Genomic DNA, 13,680 nt, shown 5'->3' with positions numbered 1-13,680 from the left:
AATATTTGGAAGGAGTAAAATATTAGGATAAAGGAAAGCTCTGATGCCAGACTACACAGGCTTGTATCCCAGCTCCAAAAATGACGGGACAGTTGATCTTGTACAAGTTACTGAATTTCAGTTTCCTAACATATATGTAATCATAGCAAGTCTAATGATGCCAGTGCTCACAGAGAAACACCACACTGGTTTAATTTAGTGCTGCCTTGGTCAGGGATGAGGTTCTTCCTTCAGCCCTACTTCCATCAGGATGTCCAATTTCCATCATCTCTTCAAGGGGGAGTTTACAAGCGTCAGTCTGTGGAAGATCAGGATGGTCACCACTGATAGATCGGTGGTAGAGGGAGGATTTCTTGCTCCACCACAATTCCATCTTGGAAGGCTCTCCTTCAGGTTTTAGATGTCACATCATTGTTTTCTCTCATTTCCACAGGCCTGTTTTATCTACAGAAAAGTCTGTCTTTGAAAAGAAAACCATGTTTTTCCCCTTGGTTTTGCAGTTTCTTTCAATCTTTCTTTTCCCTTGAGTGTAAGATAGACAGAGGGAAAATAGCCCTTGAGTTACAAGTGTAAGAGAAGATGGGTAGGGAATTAGAGAAAATAACTAGATTAATTAATACTTTAGGATATAATTTACTATACATATAATGCCCGAAGCCCAGTGTCTGGCACTAGAAAGAAAGCAGTAGCAGACTTATGTTACTATTTAATCATAATCATGACTATTATGAAGACTATCTTAGTCAGTTTGGGCTGCTATAACAAAGTACTACAGATTGGGTAGCTTATAAATCAGAAATTTATTGCCAGAGTTTTTGGAGGCTGGAAGTCTAAAGATCAGGGTGGCAGCATGGCTGGGTGAGGGCCTTCTTCTGAGTCAGAGACTTCTCACTGTGTCCTCACATAGTGGAAGGGGCAAGGGAGTTCTCTGAGGTCTCTTTTATAAGAACACGATCCCACTTGTGAAGCCTCCACCTGAATGACCTAAGCACCTGCCAAAGGCCTCACCTCCTAATACCATCATCTTGGGGCATTAGGTTTTCAACATATGAATTTGGGAGGGACAGAAACATTCAGACCATAGAAATGACACAGAAAGTTTCCCTAATTTGGAGTTTGGAAAATATTATAAGTAAGAATTCCTGATTGAAGAGACAAAAAAATACAAAGAAAACTGTCCTGACCACTTGAAACAGCAACCAACAATGGAGACCAAAAGAGAGAGTGAACCAAAGGATGAGAGGAATTAGAATTCTCCAGAATCCTTTCCTTGACCAGCTTGTATTTCACTCTCGCAGCACCTTGATCTCAGTATAAGTCTCTTAACTTCTCTGGTGCTTGTATTATAATATGAGGGCTTTGATGAGATTATTTCTAAAGACTTGTATCTTTTTTTTAGTTCTTTGTTATGGTTGTTGAAGAAGATTCACCCTAAGCTAACAAAATCTATGCCAATCTTCCTCTATTTTATATGTGGATCACCACCACAGCATGGCTGATGAGTGGTGTAGGTCTGCACCTGGGACCACGCTGAATTTAACCACTACACCATGGGGCCAGCCGCAAGTCTTGTGTTGCTTTAAAATTCTGAGATTCTGAGAGCTGAAATTTCAACGTCAAAAGGCCTATATCCAAATTCAAAATCTAGCCTGACAAACTCTATTGATTGGCCAATTAACCTCCCTGGAATTAGGTTTCTCATATGTGAAACAAGAGAGAATATCTGATCACCATAGGCTTTTCAGGTATAACATTAAGTATTATAGATTACTAGTTTCACATATAGTAGCAGCAAAATAAAGAATAAAACCACAAATGATGGCATGTTGAATGTATGCATTATGTTCTTCTCCCTCCTAAAATCCAACTGAATGACACCAGAAGAATGTATATAAAGTATAAAATGAAAAGAACAATGAGAATGGGAGAAGACACAATATAGCAACAAAATTTGGAAGCTAGAAAGCAGAGGCACAAAGAGGGATACCCAAGACAACTGAACCCTAAGCCAACAGTAGGGAAAGCAGAGAATCAACTATACTTATACTGTAAACCCTTTACAAGGCTCCAGAATTCACTTTAATAGTTGCCTCTGGAAACGGGGCAGAAAGTAGGGCTATAAAAGGCTAATTGAAAATCTCTTCAAGGTATTGGTAGACCTCCATGTACCCTTTCCACTCTTGCAACTGGGCAGTGGCTCTTCCTGTATCCAGAGAGTGACTGAAGTTCTAAGTTTCTGCATTGAGGGTTTCTGAACTGGAGGCCAGCAGACCAAGTTGAAAGTTGGAGTCAACACAGAAAAAAGGGAGTAGGTAAAAGTGCACATACTGATTGTTGAGTCTCCGAATTGTCTTCCTCTCTTGGTCCCCAGAATGCTAGCAAACCAGGCAGGAGATTGAAAGAATCTTCTCCAAGTAGTCTGGATCAATCAAGAGGAAAAACCCAATGATGCTGACAGGAAGTTTCTCAACAAATGGTCCAGAGGAACAGCCCACATTAAACCTATGCTCAACAATTTCTACCCAGAAGTTCCTACCAGCTTTTTACTGCCTATTCTGAAATATAAATGGACAGCCAAGAGTAATCTGACAGTTGAAGAGTGTATTTAACATGAAAGACAGGCCAAAAACTAACACGAAAACAGAATAAAAAGAAAACTTGGAGGAAATAGAGACTAGACAGTGAGAAAAAAACCAACTTCAAAATGACAATCGTTAACTTCCTCATGCTCACCTTCTATAAACATTTTTCAAAAATAAAATAAAATTTTTAAAAAAGCAAAGTGACAAAGAATTACAAAAAAGCATTTGGAAAGATGAAGGGGAAGCGTAGGGATGGAGGAATGAGAACGGAGAGGAGGAGGAGAATCACTCTCTGGGTGGCTGATGCAGTAAACTGAGCCAAATTTTGAACAACCAGTGCTCAGAAAGAAAACTTCACAAGTTATTGACTAGTTCATTTCTTTCTTTAATAGGAAGAAATCAAGAAACAAAATAACCGGGCAGGTAAATTTCAGGCTTAAGGAATATTCAAATAAACTATTAAAATAAGATCTTATGATAAACTTTTACTTAAAAGCTTCTTTTGGTCATAGTTATTTGGATGCATGGCCTCAATTTTCTGCTTAATTTTGCTAGCAGAATTCTGGCTGCAGTGATACGAACATGCCGAATCCTTTCTTCTTTGCCTTCTTTGGAACCGATCCAGAGGAAAGACCCAAACAACCCTTTTGCACCTCTCAAGGTCCTCTGGGGGACCTACAAGGGCAATGCCATAGGCTAGAGCCATGCCTACATAGGAAGAACCCCTGATTTACTCCTTGTCATTCCCAGAACACTGGTGAGGGCATTTTGGAGGTGTGAAGTGGTAAGGATTGTGGTGAATCTATCTGAGACAATGGTACAGTCGCCACATGGAGAGGAGAGGCTCACTCCATGGTCTGGGACCCCAGTGGGGAGCATCTGGCTGTGCTCATAAGAGGAAATCCACATGTACACAGTGCCAGGTGTTTGATCTTCTTCTCTGTGGCATTTTCCAGGGGAAACCGGGAGGCCAGGCCAAGCTGATCACTTTCCATCCTTCCTAGAACACAGAGGCCTGCTCAGTGTGTGCAATCCACAGGCCAAATTGCCTACTTTTCTCGCTATTTCGTCAATGCTGAGTTTCCATGTTTTAACCCAGTGCTTAGCAAGGCCCAGGAGTCCTCTGCTGGAGGAGAAGGCTATGCTGTGTGAAGCAGCCCCTCCGCTTTGTGAAGCAGATTTGAGAGCAGTGGAAGAGGCAGGACACAGCTATTCTAACATATTTTGTGGAAAAGGAAATCAATATGCTTCCTGTGTCTGTTTCTCTGCCACTTCTTTTTGATTAGCATGCTGGAGGATAATTATTCTTTCTTAAAACACCACTTTTTAATTCATGGCTTTTTACCTCCTATTTTTAGGTGTGGAAATACTATTTAACTATATAGTTTGTCCCTAATATCTCTTCCTGTTCCAATATTTCCTACTTACTTCACGGAGGTGGAAGAGATTGTCACACTTCAGTGAAGGATCCTTCATAAACTGCGAGGGCCAGTTTAAGAAAGCTGACATTTGAGAAGCCATGCTGTGTTTCCATGGAAACTACTTGCAGTTTTAAGAAAAACTCTTAGAGCCAGATTTTAATCTGAAATGCAAGAAGCACGGAACTATGCATTCTAAATGGAGAAGAGGAATGGAGTAATAGAAGAAATGCTAATTTGAGGGCACAAAGTGATTGTTTTCAGCAAATTTAAGACCTCATCCTAAGGTTATATTTATTGTATGTGTATAGTTTACCAAAACTGCATCCAAGTTTGATTTTGTCAGGGGTCCAAGCACATTGAAAGTGAAGCATTTTTAGTAAGAGACTCTCATCTTTACTTTTAGAGGGAATTTAAGAAAACCATTTAAAAGGAAGAGCACTACAAAGGGACAATTTTGTGATCATGCACAATGGGGTTATGAAAGTTTGGCATAGACTCATCTCTGTGGAAGGATAACACCATTCTTAGGGAGTAAACAACAAATTGTGCATTAAAAATCTACTTTGAGGATAGACAGGTGTATGAGAAGTATGTTGAACAAGTTAAGACTCAGAATAAGTGAGTAGGATCTTTTGATAATATTTATAATGAAAAAGAAATGAGAGAAAAAGGAAAAGCTTTATGATAGCCTCAAACACATTCATGGTTATGTTGGCACATTTGAAGAGTAAGTTGGAAGGAGGTAAGCGGTATTGGTAGCTAGGACAAAGAAAAGGTCTTTAAAAAGTTTTGAAAGGTCTTTTTAATGTTTTCACCATCTGGGAACCATCAAAGATAACTAGAGGATTACTGATTAGGTAATGAATCTTACGAAATGTCCCAATTATTTTTCTTCAGTGAAAGTCTTGGAGCAGAAAATGATCATTTAATGAGAATTTCTTAAAAGCCTGGATAAAAACCATTATGATATTTTACTGAGTTAAAATTAAGGGTTATCTTAAGTGAATCATGGTGGTGAGGGATAAGGAGAATGGAGACAAGATCTCCTATTTTCCAGAGGGAAAAATGAACCTATCAGAAGTGTGATAAGATCATCAAAACTACATAAAATAGCTACAAATAAATTGTAGCATGTAATTGATTGATCTATTGCATAACAGCAAATTCTTCATCAAGATTTAAAAATTTTATATAACTCAACAAATGGTGATATTTTGATATTTCCATTTTCATGATTCCCTGCTCTGCTAATGATTTACCTACCCCTATGAACTTGTCTGCATTGTGATACAGCAATGAGTAAACAAAGGACCCACCCGGACATAGAGCTTATATCCTAGAAGGGATGACAGACTCTAAAAAGAGCTATCTAATATTGTCTTTTGGTAAAAGAGCCTGGAAGAAAACCAAAGTAGTGCAAGGGAATAGAGAGCGATATGGCTGCTATTTTAAGTAGCATACTTGGGGAAGGAATTTTGAGACTTTTGGGCAGAGACATAAAAGGAATGAGGGTAGTAGTGAGCCTTGTAAATATTTTGGGGAAGGTCATTCTAGGTTGGGGAAACAGTAAAGACAAAAGAAGGAGGAACCTGAGGAATGCACCTGTTTAGAGCCATCTAGAGACAGCAAAGAGGTCTGTGTGGCAGGGGTGGGGTGAACAGGGAAGAAGGAAAAATGGTGTGGGCAGAGTCAAAGGCTAGATCATGGAGGCTTGGACGCCTGCTGTAAATACTTTGGATTTTATTTCTAGTGTTGAGGAGAGTGATCAGATGGTTTTAAAAAATGAAATATCAGGATGTAACTTAATGTATTAAAAAGGATCACTCACTTAGCTACTCAGAGGGAGACAGACTGTAAGACTTCAAAAATAGAAACAAGGTAAGAAGCTACAGCCAGGAAAGAAAAGCTGGTGACTAGAACCAAAGTGGTCCCAGTGAATGGAGGGAAAAGGTTCATACTGAGAACACATTTTGAAGGTAGAACCAGCAGCTTCTCAACAAAGGAATAGATGTGGAATATGAAATAAAGAGAGGAGTCGAGATTGATTCCAAGGATTTGGGCATGAGGAACAGAAAGTATGCTGATACCACTTGCAGGGAAAACAAATGTTTGTAGGATGCAGGAAATTAAGAGTTCAATTAAAAAGTTAAATTTGAGTTATCTATTAGAAATCCAAGTGCAGATTAGATATATGAGCCTAAAATTCAGATGAAAAGTCAGGGTTATAGATATAGCTTTGGAAGTTATATGCATATCCATGAGATTTAAAGCCATGGAACTAGACAAGATTGCCTAGGAAGAGAATGTGGATAGAGAAGAAGAGACGCACAAGGACACAGCCCAGAGCATTGTCACCTTCCGTGGTTAAGAAAGGCAGGAGGATGCAGCAAGGCAGACTGAAAAGGAACAGTCAGCGTTAGAAGGAAAACTGGAAGTTGTGATGGCAGCAAAACTAAGGGAAGAAAGTGCTTCAAGCGGGAGGAAGTGATCAACTGTATCACTGCTGAGACTTTGAACAAGATGGAGACTGAGAATTACCTTTTAAATTTGGCAACTTGAAGGTCATTAAGGACCCCAGGAAGAGCACTTTTATTGGAGAGGTAGGAAGAAAAGACTAATTGGATCCAAAAGAGAACAGCAGAAGAAGTAGATAAGAGAGTATAAACAACTCTTCTGAGATATTTGCTGTGTAAGGAAGCAGAAGGCTGCAACTGGTAGAAGACGAAGGCAAGGGAAAGTTTTCTTGTCATTTTATGATGGAGACATTATACATGCTTCTATGCAAATGAGAACCATCCAATAGATAGAGAAAAATTGATGATGAGGAGGAAAGAAATAATTCCAGAAGCAAAGTCTTCAAGATGGAGAGAGGGAACTGGATCAAATGTACAGTTCAGAAGATGGCCTTAGGAGCATGGAAAGTTCATACATTGTAACAGGAGAGGCAGTTGAATAATCCAGAAAAAACATATAGGTAGATTTGAATACTTGCTGATAATTGTAGAAATTCTCTTCTGATGGCCTCTATTGCCTCAGTGAATTCCAGAGGGCGCAGACAAAGAGTTTTGCAGATTCAGGGATGTATTAGTTGCATATTGCTGGGTAACTTAGCAGCTTAAAACAGTGCAGGTTTATCATCTCCCAATTTCTGTGGGTCAGGAGTCTAAGAATGGTTTCTCTGGTCTTCAGAAAGACTGCGATCAGAGTGTCAGCCAGACCTACGTTCTCAAGTCTTGACTGGAGAAGGGTTTGCTTCCAAACTCATATGACTTTTGGTAGGATTCAGGTCCTTTCAGACTGATGGACTGAGGGCCTTAGTTTCTTGCTGGCTGTTGGCTCGTTGCCCTCAGTTCTTTGCCATGTAGACCTTCCAAATAAAGCTGCCTGCTTCATCATAAACAGCAAGGGAGAGAGTCTTCTAGCAAAACAGACATTACAATCTTATATATCATAATCACAGATGTGACATCTAGTTACCTTTGTAGCACTGTATTGGTTAGAAGCAAATCACAGGCCCTTCCCACATTCAAGGGGAAGAAATTACACAAGAACTTGAGTACCAGGAGGTTGGAAAAGCTGGGGTTGTCTTAGAGTCTGTCAGCTGCAGGAAAAAATGGGAGCTTGAGTCAGATTAAGAGATGTTCAGTGCCATGTAGATCTAAGCTGAGAAAGGATACAGGGTTTGGACTTCTTGTCAGAGGGACTAAGATAAACAGGAATATAAGACACACTGTTATTCCTACTGATGATATCTTATGGAAAGATGGATGATTAAATCTAATTATAGACCCTTCTTAGAACTGGTTCACGATAAAGTTGGAATGATTGGAGGATGGGAAGTCATAGCCACAGTGAAAGCAAGCCTAGCTCTGTCATCTTCCCTCCAATCCAATAGAGAGCAGTGCAGAAGCCAGTGGAAGGGTTCTTTCCAGCAGCAGTCAACTTTCAGTATGTCGTTATAGCACAATTAAGCACACAAGCTCCAGGGTTAAACAGGCCTAGGTTTAACTGGTCCTATCACTTGTTGGCTCTGCAACTCTATGTAGATCGCTGTGTATCCTTTACTTCACCTAATAGCACATGACTCCAGGAGGTAAGTTTAACTATTTGCATTTTACAGACAAGGAAACTAAAAATGGAGCTAAACAATACTCCCTTACCCTTTAAGGATATTTTGAAGGTTAACGAGACAACAAAGTTAAAGCATGGTCAGTAGATACTCAAAAAATATTAGCTATAAATATCATCCTCATCTATGATGAATCAACATGCTCTGATCAAAACATATGTAGGGAGTGATGCAATTTCAACTGTTATCTAATTTACAGCTTGTAATTTATGAAAATATGTGATTGATAGAACATCTCAACTAAAATTTACTTCCAAAGTCCACAAAATTCAAGACAGATTATAACATGTAAAAACTATTTTTGTATTTAGATTTAAGAATTGAAAAGAGAATTTAAAAGTATTTGGCATCCTACTGTATATCCCAATAGTTCTGCCTATAAAAATAATCTAGTCTGGAGAAATGCCATTTGTAACACTAAGCTTTTTGTTTATAAAGAAAAGAAGGAAATGAGGAAGGGAGAAAGGGAAGAAGAGGTAAAAGAAGCAGGAAAGAAAGAAAGCAAGGAAGGAAGTGAAAGCAAAGGAAGAGAGAAAGAAAACAGAAAAGAAAAAGAAAAAGGAGAGAAAAAGAGGCCCTAGAGAAATTTCTTAAAGTTTGAAAATGAAGTCTATTTAAGCATATTTCCAAGGTCCTTCTCATTTTTTTACCGAAAGTGCCATTAATAAATTGTTGGCTCACTGGAAAATTTGTAGTTGAAACTAATTTTATTTCCTAGAGCGCAGTAATTGCCATTAAGAAGGCGTGATGCTTCTAAATGGTGGATAAAAACACATTTCTCTAGCGTTCTTGGAAGTTTGTGCACAATAAAGAAGAAATATTTCAGCTTCTTGGATTAATGCCTACAAAAGTTAAAAATTCAAAAAGTCCGCAATGTTGCAGGGCATCATTAAAGAAAATTGATATTTTCTCAGCTATTTTAGTAATATATGATGCCAGAATGCTGAGCAACAAAAGAACAGTTGTCAATTAGTGAAAGACACCTTAATTAAAGAAAAGTTTTGGGTGTTTCATTAATGGTAAAGAGGTGACTGAGATCAATTTACATGGTGTTATAATCACATCTGCAGAAAATCAAATATTATTTGAATAAAATGAATGGTTTATTTTATAAGAGAAGTATTTATGAGAGGAAAAGTTTAAGAAGCTGCTGCATGTGGAAAAAATCCATATCAACTGGTGTTCGATGATACTAGATTTTTGTGAGCAAATAAGAGAAATCTGAAGCTGGGATCTCTCAAAACTGTCAGCTCTTATAGACTATTCATATATCCTCAAAAATAGGATTTGCCACTTTTCCTCAGGGAAATTAACATATTGTTTTGTAAAAATATGCGGCTACTACTCAGAAATAAAACATTTGAAGAACATCAGACTAAAGTGTCTCAAAAATTCTTTTCTTGGCTTGACTTTGTTGCACTCATGGAGAGAAGCCCCAATGACCCATCCAAGCAGTTGTCACCTGCTCTACCTGACTCAGTGTTTCAGCCACACCAGGGGAAATACCTGAGTCCCATAAGAAATGGTTCATAATTGTATATATCCAGCAATAACTGCTCCACTCAGGAGTTAGTGGCCTAAAGGTAGGAGACCACAGGTCAATAAACTTATAGCTATTTTTCTCTTCTTAAGCTACATTTCTGTTTTACCCATTGGTCTTTTGTATACTGTTCACCTTAATTAACCCAAAGTTAGATGGTTTCAGGCCTCAAAGTATACCCCTTTATAGAAAATCCAATCTACAATAAATAAAATTGTGTATTAGTTTAATGAGTTCTCAGAACCCATGGCAAACATTTCAAAAATTATATATCATAAAATTTTTTCCCTAAAAAGAGCACACAGTGGAATTCAGCTGATGGAGATTCAATTATCAGCTGTAAACTTGGGCAAATTAGTAATCGCTTTCTCTTTTAATTAGGAAACTGGTGACAATTATTATTTATTATTGTGAATCTATTTCATAATTTATGTAACATACTTAAGACAGTCCTTGGCATACAGTAAGAACTCAGAAATTCAATAAGATATTTCCCTTGTTTGTCCATATGTTGGTTTCCTAGGCTTTAAAACTTGAGTGACTCCTCTGTGAATGTTTCCTTAGCCCTTCATAAAGGATTGACTCTCTTCCTAATGCCTTCTCCATATTTACCTCTATTTTGAGACTTACAGTACTATGTGCAGTTGTATTAATCAAGACTCTTTCAGTTCCAGGACATAAATCTAATTAGAATGAGCTTAGTCAAAAAGAAAGGTTTACTGGCTAATGGAATGGAGCCAAAAGGCAGATATGGTTCAGGGTAGAATTGGAGGGTTCAAAATAATGTTATCAAGACTGTTTCTCCATCTCTTGCTTTTGCTTCCCTCTGTGTGTTGGCGTCTCAGACAGAAGCTTTCTATGTGGGACAAAATATATCTACAGAGTGCTCCAAACCTATGTTATCAGAGCTCAGCGGAGCTTGGTTCACACGCCTAGCCCTGGAGCAATCACTGAAGCAGAGGGAGTAGATTCATTTGCCAGTCTGTATCATATGTCCCACCCAACGGTACAGGGATTCATAATCCCACCAGGACAACACAGAGAAGGGAAGGGTGGTTCCTCAAATATAAAGGACAGACGTTTTTATGAGAAAGAGTGAAGGAACACTGTGCAAGCAGAAACAACAGATATCTTATGAAGAAATGATTCTTTTGCTTCTAAACTGTGAACTCCTTGGGCATGAAGACATTGCATTCATTTTATTTCTTCAACGTCTAAAAGAAAGCATACTATAAGTATTTATCAAATGGAAATAGGGAGTGTAACCTAAAATAAAATAGAGTGCTCAAAGGAGGCCTCCCTGGGAAGATGATATCTGAGCAAAGACCTGAAGGTGGGGCGGGACCAGCATGGTATATTTGTCAAAACTAAGAAACTAGCATCAGTTACTTCAGATTTTATTCAAATTTCAGCAGTTTTCCCCTTAATGTCCTTTTGCTGTTCCAGGATCGAGTCCCACATACCATTTGCATTTAGTTGTTACGTCTCTTTAGTCTTCTCTGGTCTATGACAGTTTCTCAGTCTTTCCTTGTTTCATCACTTTGATGGTTTTGTGGAGTCCTGGTTAGGTGTTTTGCAGAATGCACCCCAATCTGAGTGTGTCTGATGTTTTTTCCCATGACTAGACTGAGGTGGTACTGTTTGAAAAGAATATCACAGAGGGAGCGTGCTTTCTGAAGTCAGAAGAAAACAGATCCTGTCTGCTGATGGGAATGGTTCACTAGAAAACAGGAGATTTAACGATGTGGGAGTGAGGGAGGACCATTGTCAGAGTAATGCCTTTGAGGAGACAAGAGAAAATAGGATTTAGAACCCAGTGGGAGAAATTGGTCTTGGATGAAAACAGGGACAGTTTATTGATAGTTAAAAGAAGGGTTGACAGAGCTTATGAGCACAGGGGATGCAAGCAAGAGAGTGTGTATGGTGGTGGAAGCTTATGCACATTATCTTTTGATTGTGTATTAGTTTCCTACTGCTGTGTAACAAATTATCACAAATCTAGCAGCTCAAAACAACATATATTTTATTATCTCACAGTTTACATGAGTCAAGATACTTGGCATGGCTTAACTGGATTCTCTGCTCAAGGTCTCACAGGTATAATTAAGGTGTCAGCTGGTGCTGAGGACTCATGTAAAGCTCAGTCTTCTCTGCTCACGTGGTTGTTGGGGAAATTCATTTCCTTGAAGCTGCAGACTCGTGGTGGTTTGCTTCTTCAGGCCAGCAAGGGAGTGTGTCTAATGCCTTCTGTCTCTAACCTCGGGACTTCTTTTAACAGGCTCACCTGATTAGGTCAGCCCACTGAGGATTATCTGCCTCTTAATGAACCTAAAGTCAACTGATAAGGGATCTCAGTTACATCCTCAAAATCGCTTCACCCTTGCCATTTAATAATCACAAGAATGATAACACATTAACTTTGTCATGTTCTATTGGAAGTAAATTATAGATCCTGCCCACACTCAAGGGTAGGGGGTTATATAAGGGCATGGTTCATTGGGCACTATCTTCAATTGCTTCTCCTTTCTTAGTTAAGTAGGAAGCAAGATTATGAATTATTTGGACAGAGAATTATTAGGTCATAAATAGTAAGAAAGAATTGATTCTACTGTCCTTAAGATTTATTGATTTATGAAGAATTATGATTAATGGAGAAATGAGGATAATATTCAATACATGGTTTTCTAAATTTTAATATTGATTGAAAAGCATGTCAATATTTAATTTTTAAAAATTTATGGTGCATGTTCTGTTTTAATAGCTATGTTAAACTGAGCAAAACATTTAGTGGAAAAAGCACAGGGATTATGCAAATAGCTCAGAAACTATGACTATCTCAAACATTATACTGTTAGAATAAATGACTGATTAAAAGTCTGCTAAACTGGGACATTTCTAGAATTTCTGCCACTAATACACGAAATCAACACAATAGCCTTACTTTAATGTAAGCAATTATGTAAGTTTTTTGTTTATTGTTGTTGTTTGCTTTACAAAAAAACCTTCCTGAAATTGACTGTATAAAAGTCTCATAAAAAAATCTTATGAAATAGAACTACAATTTTATATTTAATGTTTTAGTTAATGAATATAAAAGAAAATATTATTTGGCTACAACCATCAAACCATAGAACACATCTACAATCTTCTTGCAAGTAGCCCAAGAGGAAAAGAATAGCAATAAGAGATGTTCATAAACAGAAACCTCTGTGTAGCACATTGTTTTCTATACGCAAAACTTCATATGGCTCTATCCTCAGCTCCACGAGCATTCCATTTGTGTCTACTCTGTGCCAGCCAAGGGAAATATAAAGGTGGAAAAGACATACTCATTAATTGAGACCAGGCTTCAAAGCCACAAAGAATGCTACATTTCATTAAATTTAGTGTTGGGTCCATGACTGTCTTTTTTTAAAACTTACATATCTGTTATGTTCTCTTCTCTATGTTTATTTTATATTCTTTAAAAAAGTGAAACCAAAGATATTCTCTACCTTCAAGGTGTTTATAATAGAGAGAAAGATACTCATGTATGAAGTTTATCTCAATAAAAATAGTAAGTGCTAGAATAGAAGTGTATTCTGAGTGCCCAACCTGTGTGAGTTGGACTGGCTGTCGGGAAATATTTTCAAACAAGTTGACCCTATAGTAGACTGACACAGTTTGTTCAGATCCATCTCTACTCAGTGGTGGGACACTGGCAACTTACGTATAGTTTCCTTAGCTATAAAATAAACAAATAAAAGCTACTGCAGAACGCGGATGAATATTGTATGAAATAACATGTACAACAATTACCCCAGTTTGATACACATTAGGTACTTGTTAGAAATATTTCTTTCCTTTCTTCCTTTGCTTTTCTGTCCCAGTCTTATCCTCTTTCCAGTAGGAATAAACTAAGTGAGGAACAGCAACGGAAAAGACACCACCAAAAAAAGGAGCTTCATGAGGATATAAAATAAGCTGTGTGTGGCGATTCCTCTGAAGTAAAACAGCAGAAATTTTGAG

Source organism: Equus caballus, chromosome 10 (genome assembly GCF_041296265.1).
Source record: "Equus caballus isolate H_3958 breed thoroughbred chromosome 10, TB-T2T, whole genome shotgun sequence".
Taxonomy (NCBI): domain Eukaryota; kingdom Metazoa; phylum Chordata; class Mammalia; order Perissodactyla; family Equidae; genus Equus; species Equus caballus.
The sequence above is the reverse complement of the archived record's forward strand: the minus strand, read 5'-3'. Positions refer to the sequence as shown.